At 39.2% G+C, this 13,249-nt stretch overlaps 1 pseudogene; it reads right to left on the reverse strand.

Moving 5' to 3' along the window:
• Positions 1 to 734: 734 nt before the first annotated feature.
• Positions 735 to 13,249, reverse strand: part of LOC129039085 (actin, clone 302-like) — a 38,061-nt pseudogene continuing 25,546 nt past the window's right edge.

The following is a 13,249-nucleotide window of genomic DNA, read 5'->3' on the forward strand; positions in this document are numbered from 1 at the left end:
AATATTGTATAATACTAAAAATATTGGATTTGATTTTCTTTTGAAAAAACCTTTATTGGCTTGGATTCATTAGTATTATTATAAAAATAAAGAAACTGCATGCCCCCAACCTGATTATTGTATCTCCTATAAGATAACTATTGTTAATAATTTGGAGTTTCTTCTTGCAGACTTTTTTTTTTTCATACCTATTACCATATGCAAGGAGGTCTTTTTTCCTTTTTTTTTTTTTTTTTGGTATGCACTTCTATTTAACTGGTCTCAAGTTAGTGTACAGGTAAGCCCTGGCTGCCTCCACCCACTCTGAGGGAGACCAAAAGCCTTCATACATCTCAAGTTGGGGGACAAAAAAGGGGAGCCACAAAGGCTGATCATTCAAAATAAAAAGAAATAAAAAAGTATTAAGGCAAAGATTAAAAGATTTTTGTATTACATAATTTACCCGAAAGCAATGCTATTACCTCCCGTGTGTGGACTCGGGAGAGGACTGGGCCATTCTCCTTAGAGAGAAGTGGGGTGGCTTTTAGGAGGCAAGGGACTTCCTGTAACAATGCATCTCACGATATTTGGAATGACCATTAAAAAAAGAACAATGTACAATCAAAGTCCTCCGCCACATTGTAGAACTTTGGGGGATGCTCACTCCAACCAACTGCTGTCACCTTCACCGTTCCAGTTTTTAAATCCTGAGTCAAGCCAAAACAAACAAACAAACAAAAACAAAAACAAATAAAGCCATGCCAATCTCATCTTGCTTTCTGTGCAAGTTAGGTTTTGTCAAGACAGGGTGTAACGCAACTAAGTCACAGTCAGCCTAGAAGCATTTGCTGTGGACGATGGAGGCCCTGGACTAGTCCTACTCCTGCTTGCTGATCCACATCTGCTGGAAGGTGGAAGTGGAGGCTAGGATGGAGCAGCCAATCCACACGAAGCGCTTGCACTGGGGAGGAGCAATGATCTTGATCTTCATCGTGCTGGGCGCCAGGCTGGTGATCTCCTCTGCATCCTGTCTGTGATGCCAGGGTACATGGTGGTGCCACCAGACAGCACTGTGTTGGCATACAGGTCTTTGTGAATGTCACACTTCATGATGGAGTTGAAGGTAGTGTCATGGATGCCACAGGATTCCATGCCCAGAAAGGAAGGCTGGAAGAGTGCCTCGGGGCAGCGGAACCGCTCATTGCCGATGGTGATGACCTGGCCGTCTGGCAGTTCATAGCTCTTCTCCAGGGAGGAGCTGGAGGCCACCGAGGCCATCTCCTGCTCGAATTCCAGGGCGACGTAGCACAGCTTCTCCTTGATGTCACACATGATTTCCCGCTCGGTGTGGTGGTGAAGCTGTAGCGGTGCTGGGTGAGGGTCTTCTTGAAGTAGTCAGTCAGGTCCCCGCCAGCCAGGTTCAGACGCAGGATGGCGTGGGGAGGGCGTACCCCTCCTAGATGGACAGAGTGTGGGTGACCCTGTTACCAGGTGCATCATGATGCCAGTGGTACCACCAGAGGCATACAGGGACAGCACGGCCTGGATGGCCACATACATGGCTGGGGTGTTGGAGGTCTCAAACATGATGAACTGGGTCATCTTCTCATGGTTGGGTTTGGGGTTCAGGGGGGCCTCGGTCAGCAGCACGGGGTGCTCCTCGGCAGTCACACGCACCTTGTTGTGGGTGTGGTGCCAGATCTTCTCCATGTCGTCCCAGTTGGTGACGTTGCCATGCTTGATGGGGTACTTCAGAGTCAGGATGCCTCTCTTGCTCTGGGCCTCCTTGCCCACATAGGAGTCCTTCTGACCCATGCCCACCATCACACCCTGGTGCCTGGGGTGCCCCACAATGGAGGGGAAGACGGCCCGGGGGGCCTTGCTCATGCTGGAGCAGTTGTCGACGATGACGAGCGCAGTGATAGCATCATCCATGGTGAGCTGGCGGCGGATGTGGACGCAAGGCGCAGCGGCAAGGGCAAGGTTCTGTGCTCGCTGGGGGGACGCGGTCTCCGCGGTGTAAGGAGGTTTATATATATTTCTACAACATCTCCCCTACCGCTACAGTAACTTGCTCCCTTTCTTTCTTTCTCTTTTTCTTTCTTTCTTTCTCTTTCTTTCTTTCTTTTTCTTTCTTTCTTTCCTTCCTTCCTTCTTTCTTTTCTTCCTTCCTTCCTTTCTTTTTCTTTCTTTCTCTCTCTCTTTGTCTCTTTCTTTCTTTCTTTTGACCGAGTTTTGCTCTTGTCACCCAGATTGGAGTGCAATGGCATGACCTCGGCTCACTGTAGCCTCCGCCTCCCAGGTTCAAGTGATTATCCTGCCTCAGCCTCGCTAGGAGCTGGAATTACAGGCGTGCACCACCAAGCCTGGCTAATTTTTGTATTATTAGTAGAGACGGGGTTTCACCTTGTTGGCCAGGCTGGTCTCGAACTCCTGACCTCAGGTGACTCACCTGCCTTAGGCTCCCAAAGTCCTGGGATTATAGGCGTGAGCCACAGTGCTCGGCCTTCTTTTCATTTAATACTATAGTAGTGTGATCCTCTCTACCTGTTACATAAAATACAGGTGAACATCCTTGTACACGTGTTTCTGACACACTTTAGCAAGCTTGTCTGCAGGATAGATTTCAGAGAGTGAGATGGCCAGGCCAGGCACACGCACTTTAAAGCATGTCAGCTATTACCTGCCTTAGCCCTGTTTCCACAGGGCTTGTGATGAGGGCTTATGCGTTAGTACTTTCTGAGGAGCATGATCCCAGGGAGCGGGAATGAGAGATAAGAGTGAAGCGGGGAAGGAGGGAGAGCCAATACTAAAATGCCTTATTGAGCAGGCTGCTGCTTTTATTTTATTTTATTGCTATTTTTTTAAATAAAGTTTTCATAGTCTTTAATTGGTTATTTTGCTGGTTATTGGTTGATAAATTGACAACGCAAGGAGGGGCCATGGGTGAGCTTCCAGCCAGGCTCCCATGTCCAGGCTCAGGCAAGGATGGCTGTTCCTTTTAGTTGGCTGGTTGCTTAATCCCACAGAAAGTTTTGTGAAGCCAAAGGAAATATGTCTCAAGACTGTCAGAGAAGCCGTATGAAATGTATTTCAGGACCATCCATTGTGGTGAGGAGGGGAGAGTGGGAAAGGGAGAAGCCTTTATCCATCAAGTCTGTCTCCCACTTGTCAAAGGTTTGCCCATGAGTTGTTCATTCTCCAACACTCTGGTTTGCACATGTGTCGGCCCTTGAGCACGTTCCTTTGGAGTCCTTCATTGTGGGTCATCCAAGAAGCCTGGGGGTGGAGCAGGAGATAAGTCCACTTGCTTTTGTGTGAAGTCCACCTGAGTCCACATTAAATCACTGCAGTCATGACTGGAATAAGACACAAGTGTTGTCAAGGAGATCTGAAGTGGTACATAAAAGATTTCAGATACACTAACAACCTGTCTCACAAAACTATACCAATTTACACTTTCATCAATCATGCAAAAGTGTCTTCTTTCTTTTCTTTAACAACAGTGGATCTTCTCAATAACTTTTGCCAATATGGTGGGTAAATATTGGAAGTGTTTTCTTCTGTTGTGCATTTCTGTGCTACTGAGGTTGAATATCTTTGCAAATGTTTATTAGCCTTTATATTTTGTCTTGTGAATTGTCTACTATATTCTTTGACTTTTTTTCTATTAGGGGTTCTTTAAGGCTTTTTTTAATTAAACAGAGAAGACTACTTTGTGAAGTTCATGTTCATGAAGTTTTGTAAATACTCTCCTTAATAATCTAAAATATGAATATGCTGTTTTCCACTTGCCCAATTTCTAGCACTTAGTGTGAACTGAAGACAGTAGTTAGTCACATACATGTTCTTTATATTAGCAAAATTACTATTTTTTTCAGTATTAGACTCAGAGCACAATATTCCATAGGTAGTAGCACATATGGTTTTTTATTTAATTGTGAATGCATTTACTTACAAATGCTTTCTAGAACAAAGTCACACTTTAAGCTTGTCCTTTCCTATTTTATTCCTTGGGATAATGATTGCATAGTCTCTTTTCTTCCTTGCAGAGAAGTCTTTTATCCTGTCATAGTTCAACTTCATTCTCATTTGCTACTTGTTAAATGGCTTCTGAAAGAAAACAAGGACTTTTCTGTAACCTGCTCATGATTTCACTTCAGATCTAATAGTGCAACTGCCACATACAATCTTGTCATTCAGCTATCAACCAACCAAGGTCTTCTTGGTTTTATCCCTTGTTTTACAAACTGAACTTTTGTTCTTTTCTGCTACTTCCATTGTGATTATAAAGGATTAAGTGCCTGGAGTTTCAAGGGATGTACACTCATTGCAGTAATATTGCAGAAGGTAAAAACAGAGGGAGCTACGATATGTTTTTATAATTTTGTGTGTGTGTGTGTGTAATTCCAGGTATATTATAAGATGAACCCGATTTTCTAATTATTGGTTAGAACAAAACACTAGAGTAAATAATTATACAGGTACCATTTTTAAAAAGTAAGTACATTTCTAATAGCATGCCTCCTAAGTAAATCTTTCTTTGATAAATAGCGTCTGTGACTATTTCCTTTTCATGGCCTAAAGAGGTTGGTTGTGACTCGGGGAAAGATGACTCTACCTCTAACTCCAGGTATCACCTTACTTGGTGTAAGGGTAATTCCATCTTTCTTATCTATTTTTTGTTCAAGAATGAGCTGTGTCCTAATTCTGACTAACAAGACAAAAGGGAAGTCATGCAGAGGGACTTCCAGAAAGAATTTCCTTCTTCCTGACAGTGAGCCAGAGGGAAGAACTTTCTCTCTTTTTCTCTGTGTGCTGTCATGTCTGGATATTATGCCTAATATGGCTGTAGTTAATTCACTGGCAATTTGCAGATGAAGCCAATACTGAGAATAACAGAATGGGGACATGAAAATAACCTGGGTCTTTGTCGATGTCATTCAGACATTGAATCAATCAACCCTGAAGTCTATCCTACTTCTAGATTTCCTGTGTGACAATACATCTTCTTCTTGCTGGAACCAGTTTTGAGTTGGGATTCCTCTGTATTACAAACCAAAGCACCTTACTAAATCAGCTTCTTTCCACACAGGGACAGAGAATGTAGGCTCAGTCTGGAGAAATGTACAGGCACCCTTTTTCTTTTAAGGTTCATAGAGCCCATGAACTGAATCTGGCATATCACAAAGCTTGCAGAGAATAGAGTTTTCACACTTTTTCAAGGTAAGACCACAAGACTCACACTCTGTTACCTATGGGCTATGTTACTTGGGCAAATCACTTGACGTCTCTGAGCCCCAGTTTTGGCATGGTGTTCAGGCGTGGTGGCGTGCACCTGTAATCCCAGCTACCTGGGAGGCTGAGGCAGGAGAATTGCTGGAACCTGGGAGGCAGAGGCTGCAGTGAGCAGAGATCATGCCACTGCACTCCAGCCTAGGTAACAGAGCAAGACTTCATCTCAAAACACACACACACACACACACACACACATACATACACACACACACACACACACATACAAAACTATTAAGTGTTTCCTCAAATCCAAGATTCTGTCAATTGTAAGGCCCTCTATTAAGAAAGAAAAAACATGCTGCCAATTAAAAATTAAACTATGCCTTAACATTGTGCATTTGTCATCTTTTGACTTTGACTTTTTTCCCATGTATTCCAGGGGACTTGGCAATACCTCCTTCAGCTGCACTGGTTGGCATGTGATAGGCAGTCCTGTTATATGTATCTGTGTGGGGGAAGCAGAACGTAACCCAGCTTCGTCCACTTGTGGGGTCTTCCTTTCTTAAGTTCCATAAAGTGCTTGCTGTTTGCTTTGAAAATGGATGGAATTATGGTTATTTCTCCAGCAGTGAATATTTGCTTTATCAATATCAAATTTATGCCCCACTGTTTTGTTTCTATTCATTTCTCTGTATACAAAATCTTTTTATTTCAATGTCAAATTATGCTATAATCTTTTAAAATACATTTAGAAACCACAAACTCAACATGAGCAGTAAAAACCGCACACTATCAGCAGTAAGATGTCAAATGTAAAAACGTGTGTCTTAGAATTAAAACAGGGTATTTATGAAATGACTATGGTAGAGATGAAAGAGGCAAGTAACAGGGATATATTCAAGTTTTTCTATTGTCCACTTTTTGAGAGAGAAGATTCAACTAATTGTATAAAAATGTATAAAACGAATATAGGTAAGTGATAGAATAAAAACAGTTTAAAGAAAGATACCTTTTTTTTTCTTGTACTAAATTAACAAAGACTCAGAAAATGAAAAAGATTCAATTTGGTGCAGAAAAAGAGAAACAGACATTCTCATTTTCTGCAAGTACTAATTTTTATAGAAGGAAGATCTGAGGCCCGCCTTACTATCTTTTTTCCTGGATATCCAACAGAGTAATTTCTTTAACCTGAATTTCTTGCTGTAATAGAAAAATACAGAAAAGTAGAGGTAATGAGGTAGAGAAAATATTAACAACTGGCACTAGGATTCTCAGGGAGAGAACAATCTTTGGAAAGGTGCTCTGAGAGATGTTTGTAACAGAAGGTGTTCTCTACCCTCACCCCAGGACCTGGGTGTTGGCAGGCACCATGGCTTTGAAGGGAGGGAAAGCTACTCTTTGTGAGGCAAGGAGAGGGATGTTTTACTTCTAAGGGAAGGAAGAAAGTGGCAGAAGAGAGACAAGTGGGGAGTAAGGGAGGAAAGCCAGTGAGATGGAAAGCTGCAAGGACGCAAGAAACTTCATGGTGGGGAGGAGAACACAGCACTTTGAGAATGTCCACAACTTTTGTTTGTCCCAAGTTGTCTCCCTTTCCCCTCCATTTTCTCCAGGAAATCTTCACTAAAGTCAGCTAAACTCACCAATATTTTCTATAAGTGATCTTTTTTTATTATAGCTTTTGAGGAAATGGGTAAAGAGCCCTAGGACATGAAGAATTGCCACGCTGTAAACCAGGTGCCAGATGAGAGCACCCCCTGCCCCAGTCCTGCCCCAACCCCTTCCTGGAAAACCTGCAGAAACTGGTGGGGATGGCTTTGCTCTCCTGCAGGCTGTGCATTGGGCAGGAGGGCAGTTTATTTGTTCAATACTTACTGATCATCTACTATGTGCTAGGCATCATTCTGAGTAGCAGGAAGGAAGGAATGTAAACAAAGGATCTAATTTCTATGAGTCAGATCATAAGCAGAGACAGACAATAACTGTGATCTAATGTTCTATTTTCACAGCTGCTATGAGGAAAAATAAGGTAGGATAAGAGTAGAGATTGATAGGGGTGAGAGTGAATGCCTGTTTGGGGAAGTATTTTAGGCATGGACAGCAAGTACAAAGGCCCTGTGGCAGAAACCACCTAATGTGTGTAGAGGAAAGTCTGCCAGATGTTGTGCCTGAGTGACGTGGGGAGGGGAGAGTGATGGGAGACAAGGCCAGAGAGAGGCAGGGGCCAGGTCATGAGGGCCTCCTGGGAAGAATACGGCCATTGGATTTTATTCTGAGAGTAATGGAGGCATTTGAGGAGAGACGCAACAGGATTTGATTTCCTGTTTCAGAAGATAACTGGTATTGTGTGGAGAAGGGGCTTAGGTGACATGGGTGGAAGCAGGAGAACCAGATGAGATGATAAAATGATGAGGCTGGCACGGATTAGGATGAAGGCAGAGAAGGTGGTGGGAGTGGATTTATTCTGAATGAGAAATTGACAAGACTTGCAGATGGATTAGATATGAGATATGAGAGAAAGAAAAGGATAAAAATGACACCTAGGCTTGTTTGCTTATTTTTTTAAAGAAATAATTTGTGATTTAAATTATAATTTTAAGAGCAACATATGTTCACTGCAGAAAATTTAAATAATGCAGAAAAATTTAAAGAGAAAAATAAATTACTCATAATTCCAGAATTGTAGACGTTTTAGTATACAACATTGTGTGTGTGTGTCTGTGTAAGTGTCTGCGTGTGTGTGTGTCAGTATATATATATATAAAAATATATATATACATATAAAAAAATATATATATGGATGTACATATATATGGATGGATGGATTATCTGAATTTTCCAACTATACTTGTAGTTAGAATATATTTTGAGTGTATTATTTTATAGATTGCTTTTTAAAACATTTTATTTTAAACTATTTTAGACTTACAATATTAAAAATTGCAAAAATACTGTAGTTCCCATATTCCTAGTTCCCATTTCACCTAGCTTTTCAGAACATTAACATCTTACATACTACAATGATCAAAACTAGGAAATTAACACTAGTATAATGCTACTAACTACACTACAGGTCTTATTCAAATTTCATCAGTGTTTTCCACTAATGCCCTTTTTTTCTGTTCCAGGATTCCACATTGATTTTATTGTTATTTTTCCTTAAACTTCTCCCATCTGTGAGAGTTCCTGTTTTTCCTTGTGCATGGCACTTGAAGAGTATTGATCAGTTTTTTGTAGATGTTACTTGATTTGGGGTTTGTATTTTCCCATAATTGAAATGAGGTTGTGCGTTTCTGGCACAAATGCTGCTGTGTCCTTCTCAGCACACATCATAGGTTCATCATATTGATACGATATTGATATTGATATGATATCCATGATGTTGAATTTGAACACATAGTGAAAGTGGTGTCTTCTGGCTTTCTCTACTATAAAGTTACTATTCTCCCCTTTGTGGTTAAAATACATCTTAGGGGTGACAGTTTGAGACTATGCAAAAACTGTTTCTCCTCAAATTTTCACCCAGCAATTTTAGATTCTGTCAGTGGATTATGTCTGAAAAAATTATTACTGTGGTGTTTACTAATTTGTGGTGATTTCCATGTCTACTGTGATTTTCTGTTTTCTTACTTTCTGCTATATTTATTAATTGAAATTATTCTGTAAGGAAGAGCTCTTCTTTTCCCCTCATTTATGTATTCATTTGATTATTCATTTAAATCAGTATAGATTCATGGATATTTATTTTATTATAGTGGTTAAAATCCAATACTGTCATTATTTTCATGAAATTTATTGAGGTATAACTGACAAAAAAAATAGTGTGTATTCTAGGTGTACAACATTTTGTTCTGATACATGTATACATTGTGAAATGATTACCACAATCAAGCTGCTTAACATATCCATCACCTCACATAGTTACCATAGTGTGTGTGTGTGTGTGTGTGTGTGTGTGTGTGTGTGGTGAGAATACTTAAGATCTACTTTCTTAGCAAATTTCAAGTATACAATGCATTATTATTAACTATAGTCACCATCTCCTACATTAACTCTCCAGGACTTATTCATATTATAACAGAGAGTTTGCACCCTCTGACCAAAATCCTCCCATTTCCCCCAATTCCCATCCCCTGGCAATTATCAATCTATTATTGGTTTCTATGAATTAGACTATTTTTGGATTCCTCCTACATGTGGTGGCATGTAGTATTCGTCCTTTTGTGCCTGGATTTTTCATTTAGCATAATGTCCTCTAGGGTCACCCATGTTGTCACATATGGCAGGATTTTATTATTTTTTAAGCCTAAATAATATTCCATTGTATCTTCTTTACCCATCCATCCTTCAAGAGATACTTAGGTTGTTCCCATATCTGGCTGTGGTGAATAACACTGCAATGAACATGTGGTTGTACATATCTCTTTGGGATAGTGATTGTATTTTCTCTGTGGGATAGTGATTGTATTTTCTTTGTATATACACACCTAGAAGTGGGATTGCTGGGTCATATAGTAACCCTATTTTAAATTTTTGTTAGATACCTCCATGCAGTTTTCCATAGTGGTTGTACAAATTTGCATTCCCACTAATAGTGTATAAGGGTTTTCTTTTCTCCACACACAAAATATAACACTTGTTATTTCTTTACTTTTTAACAATAGCCATTTTAATAGCTGTGAAATGACAACTTATTATGGTTTTGATTTGCCTTTCTCTGTTGACTAATGATATTTAGCACTTTTTTATATACTTGTTAGGTATTTGTATATACTTTTTCAAAAAAATGTCTATTCAAGTCCTTTGGCCATTTTAAAATCAAGTTATTTGTTTTTTTTTGCTATTGAGTTGTATGGGTCCGTTAATGGACATGTGGTTTGCAAATATTTTCTCTCATTCTATAGGTTGCCTTCTCATTTTGTTGATTGTTTCCTTTGCTATGCAGAAGCTTTTAAGTTTGATGTAGTCCCACTTGTTTATTTTTGCTTTTGATGCCTGTGCTTCTGGTATCATATCTAAAAAATTATAGGCCAGGCACGGTGGTCATGCCTGTAACCCCAACACTTTGGGAGGCTATGGTGGGAGGAATGCCTGAGGCCAGGAGTTTGAGACCAGCCTTGGGAACATAGGGAGACTGTCTCTACCAAAAAAAAAAAAAGACTTTTTTAAATTAGCTGAGTGTGGTGGCACAATCCTTAGTCCCAGGTCTTCAGGCGGCTGAGGGTTGATATATCTCTCTACATATATTTTCATTTTGATCATTTAACCACTTTACGTCACTTGATGGGAGAATTTGTTTACATTTAAACTAATTGTTGATAGGTAAGGATTTATCACTACCATATGTTAACTGTTTTTTAGTTGTTTTATAGATTCTTTGTTTCTTTCTACCTCTCTTGCAGTCTTCCTTTGTGGTTCATTCATTTCTATAGTGATATATTTTGATTCTATTTAACTTTTGTGTATCTACTATAGGTTTTTGCTTTGTGCTTTCCCTGAGGCTTGCTTAAAACATCTTATAGTTACAACAGACCATTTTAAACTGGTAACAATTTTGATTGCATACAAAAACTCTACACTTTCATTCCTCCCATTTTATGTTTTTGATGTCACAATTTACCTCTTTGTATATTGTATAGTCATTAAAAATTATTTTAGTTATAGTTATTTTTAATACTTTTATTTTTTAACTTTTATACTGGAGTTATAAAGGATTTACAAACCACTATTACAGTATTAGAGTATTCTAAATTTGACATATACTTACCTTAACAATGAGTTTTATGCTTTCAGATGTTTTCATGCTACTAGTTAGAATCCTTTTGTTTCACTCTGAAGAATTTTCTTTACAATTTCTTGTAAGGTATTTATGAAGGATAGATTTGCTGGGTAAAGTATTCTTTGTTGGTGTTTATTTTTCTTTCAGCACTTTGAATATATCATCTGACTCTTTTCTGCCCTGGAAAGTTTCTACTGGGAAATCCACTGGTAGCCTTATGGAGGTTCCCACGTATGTGCTGTTTTCAAATTTTTCTTTGTCTGATTTTTGAAAGTTATTGTAATGTCTCAATGAAACCTTCTTTGGATTAAACCTGTTCGGAAACTTCAAGGTTCATTTACCTGGAAGTCCCTGTCTCTCCCCAGGTTTGGGAAGTTTTCAACCACTATTTCTTTAAATAAGCTTCCTTCTCATTTCTCTTAAATTACCATAATACAAATGCTAGCTCTCATATTGATGTCCCATAAATTCCATAGGCTTTATTCACTTTTTGATTGTTTATTTTTCTCCTCTGTATAATTTTGAATAACCTGTCTTTGAGTTCACAGATTTTTTTTTCTTCTTGATCAAGTATGTTGCTGACACTTTCTGTTGCATTAAAAACTTTCACTCATTGTATTCTTCAGCTCTAGAATTTCTGTTGTGTTCTTTTTTATGATTTCTATTTCTTTATTGAGCTTCTTATTTTGTTCATGTATTGGTTTTCTGATTGTGTTATCTCTGTTCTTTTGTAGTTTGCTGAGTTTCCTTAAAACAATTGTTTTGAATTCTTTGTCAGGCAATTCATAGCTCTCTATTTCTTTGAGGTTATTTACTGGAATATTAATTGTGATCCTTTGGTGGTGCCATGTTTCCTTGGTTTTTTAGGTTGCTTGAAGTCTTGTGTTGCTGTCTTCACATTTGAAGAAATAGTCATTTCCTTCAGTCTTTATTTACTGGCTTTAGGAGAGAAACACCCTCATCAATCAGCCTATCTAGGGATTCTCAGGCTCTCTCAGACTTCTATGAATGTGCCCACTATGCACATTCTATTCCTTCATGAAGGGAAAGTCTCAGGATTGTATGCATTCATTCACTTGATCCCACAAAGCCAGGCTAGGTGCTGAGATGCTACTGTTTGTTTTTTCTAGGGCAGTGCCCTGAAATGCTCAAGTTTATATGCCTTCTCTCAATCTGACAGAGTTGATTCAGCTGTCTTCACAAGACACTTACACTGTCTAAGGGAACATGCTCAGGAAGTAGGCCTGAAGGTAATGAAACATGCAGAACTTTTGGAATTTCTGTGGACCAGTTAGGGGAGGGCCCACAGGCAAGTTGTCCCAAGCTGCTTGTAAGCAGGCTTCCTAATGAAGCCACAGAGCAGTTAATAGGGTCCAAGACCTTTCTTACCTGTTCCCAGCCTCTTCTAGCTTCTCAGTTGTGCTGATTACCTTAGTAATCTGGGTAAGGTCAGGAAAAATGTGGGCTTCTTTGGCAGTATTCTGCACAGCTGAGGAAGCTGGACACTCACTATGGTATCATCTCCCCTTGTGAGAAAAATCTTGATCCTAGGGGATTTCTCTTGGCACTGAGCTGGACTGACTTGGGGGAGGGATAATCTGCATAAGTGATACTTTCATTTTTATACTCTCCAAAGCATTTATTCTCAAATTATTTGTCCAATGATGTGCTGAAACCTTTCCACTATATTCACAGACTCCCACAGAGCTAGCCTCATCCATAAGTAGTTGCCAAAATCTATGCTTCTGCAGGAGAATAATGATATTCTCCTTGGCCATCTTGCTGATTCACTCTATTACTATGTATTTAATTGCTCAAATTATTCCAACTCTGGCTATTAGGAGCTCCTTTAGGTTGGCTAAAGTATTTTTCATAAGCCCTTAGACTTCTCTTTAAAATTATGAAATATAGACATATAAATAACAACATACAGAATATTTATAATATAAAAAACAATATAATGAAAGCAAGTGTACCTAACTCCTCAATATTTTAACGTTAGTAATTGAGTGAAGATACAGGAAAATGAGAGAAGAGAAATGAAAAGAAAAATCAGTAGTTTTGTTTCAGATATGTTAAGTTTGAGTTGCTTATCAGATACCAGTTAAGGGTGCTAAAGAGAGGGTTGGACATATAAGTCTGGAGCTCAGGGTGGTACAGTCTAGTCAATAAAACCTGAGGGGGTTTAGGCTGACATCTATGATTCAGAAAGAAGAAAAATATCATGCACAATCTCACCACTCAAAGATAAATTCT

This window comes from Pongo pygmaeus, chromosome 5 (assembly GCF_028885625.2).
Source record: "Pongo pygmaeus isolate AG05252 chromosome 5, NHGRI_mPonPyg2-v2.0_pri, whole genome shotgun sequence".
NCBI lineage: Eukaryota > Metazoa > Chordata > Mammalia > Primates > Hominidae > Pongo > Pongo pygmaeus.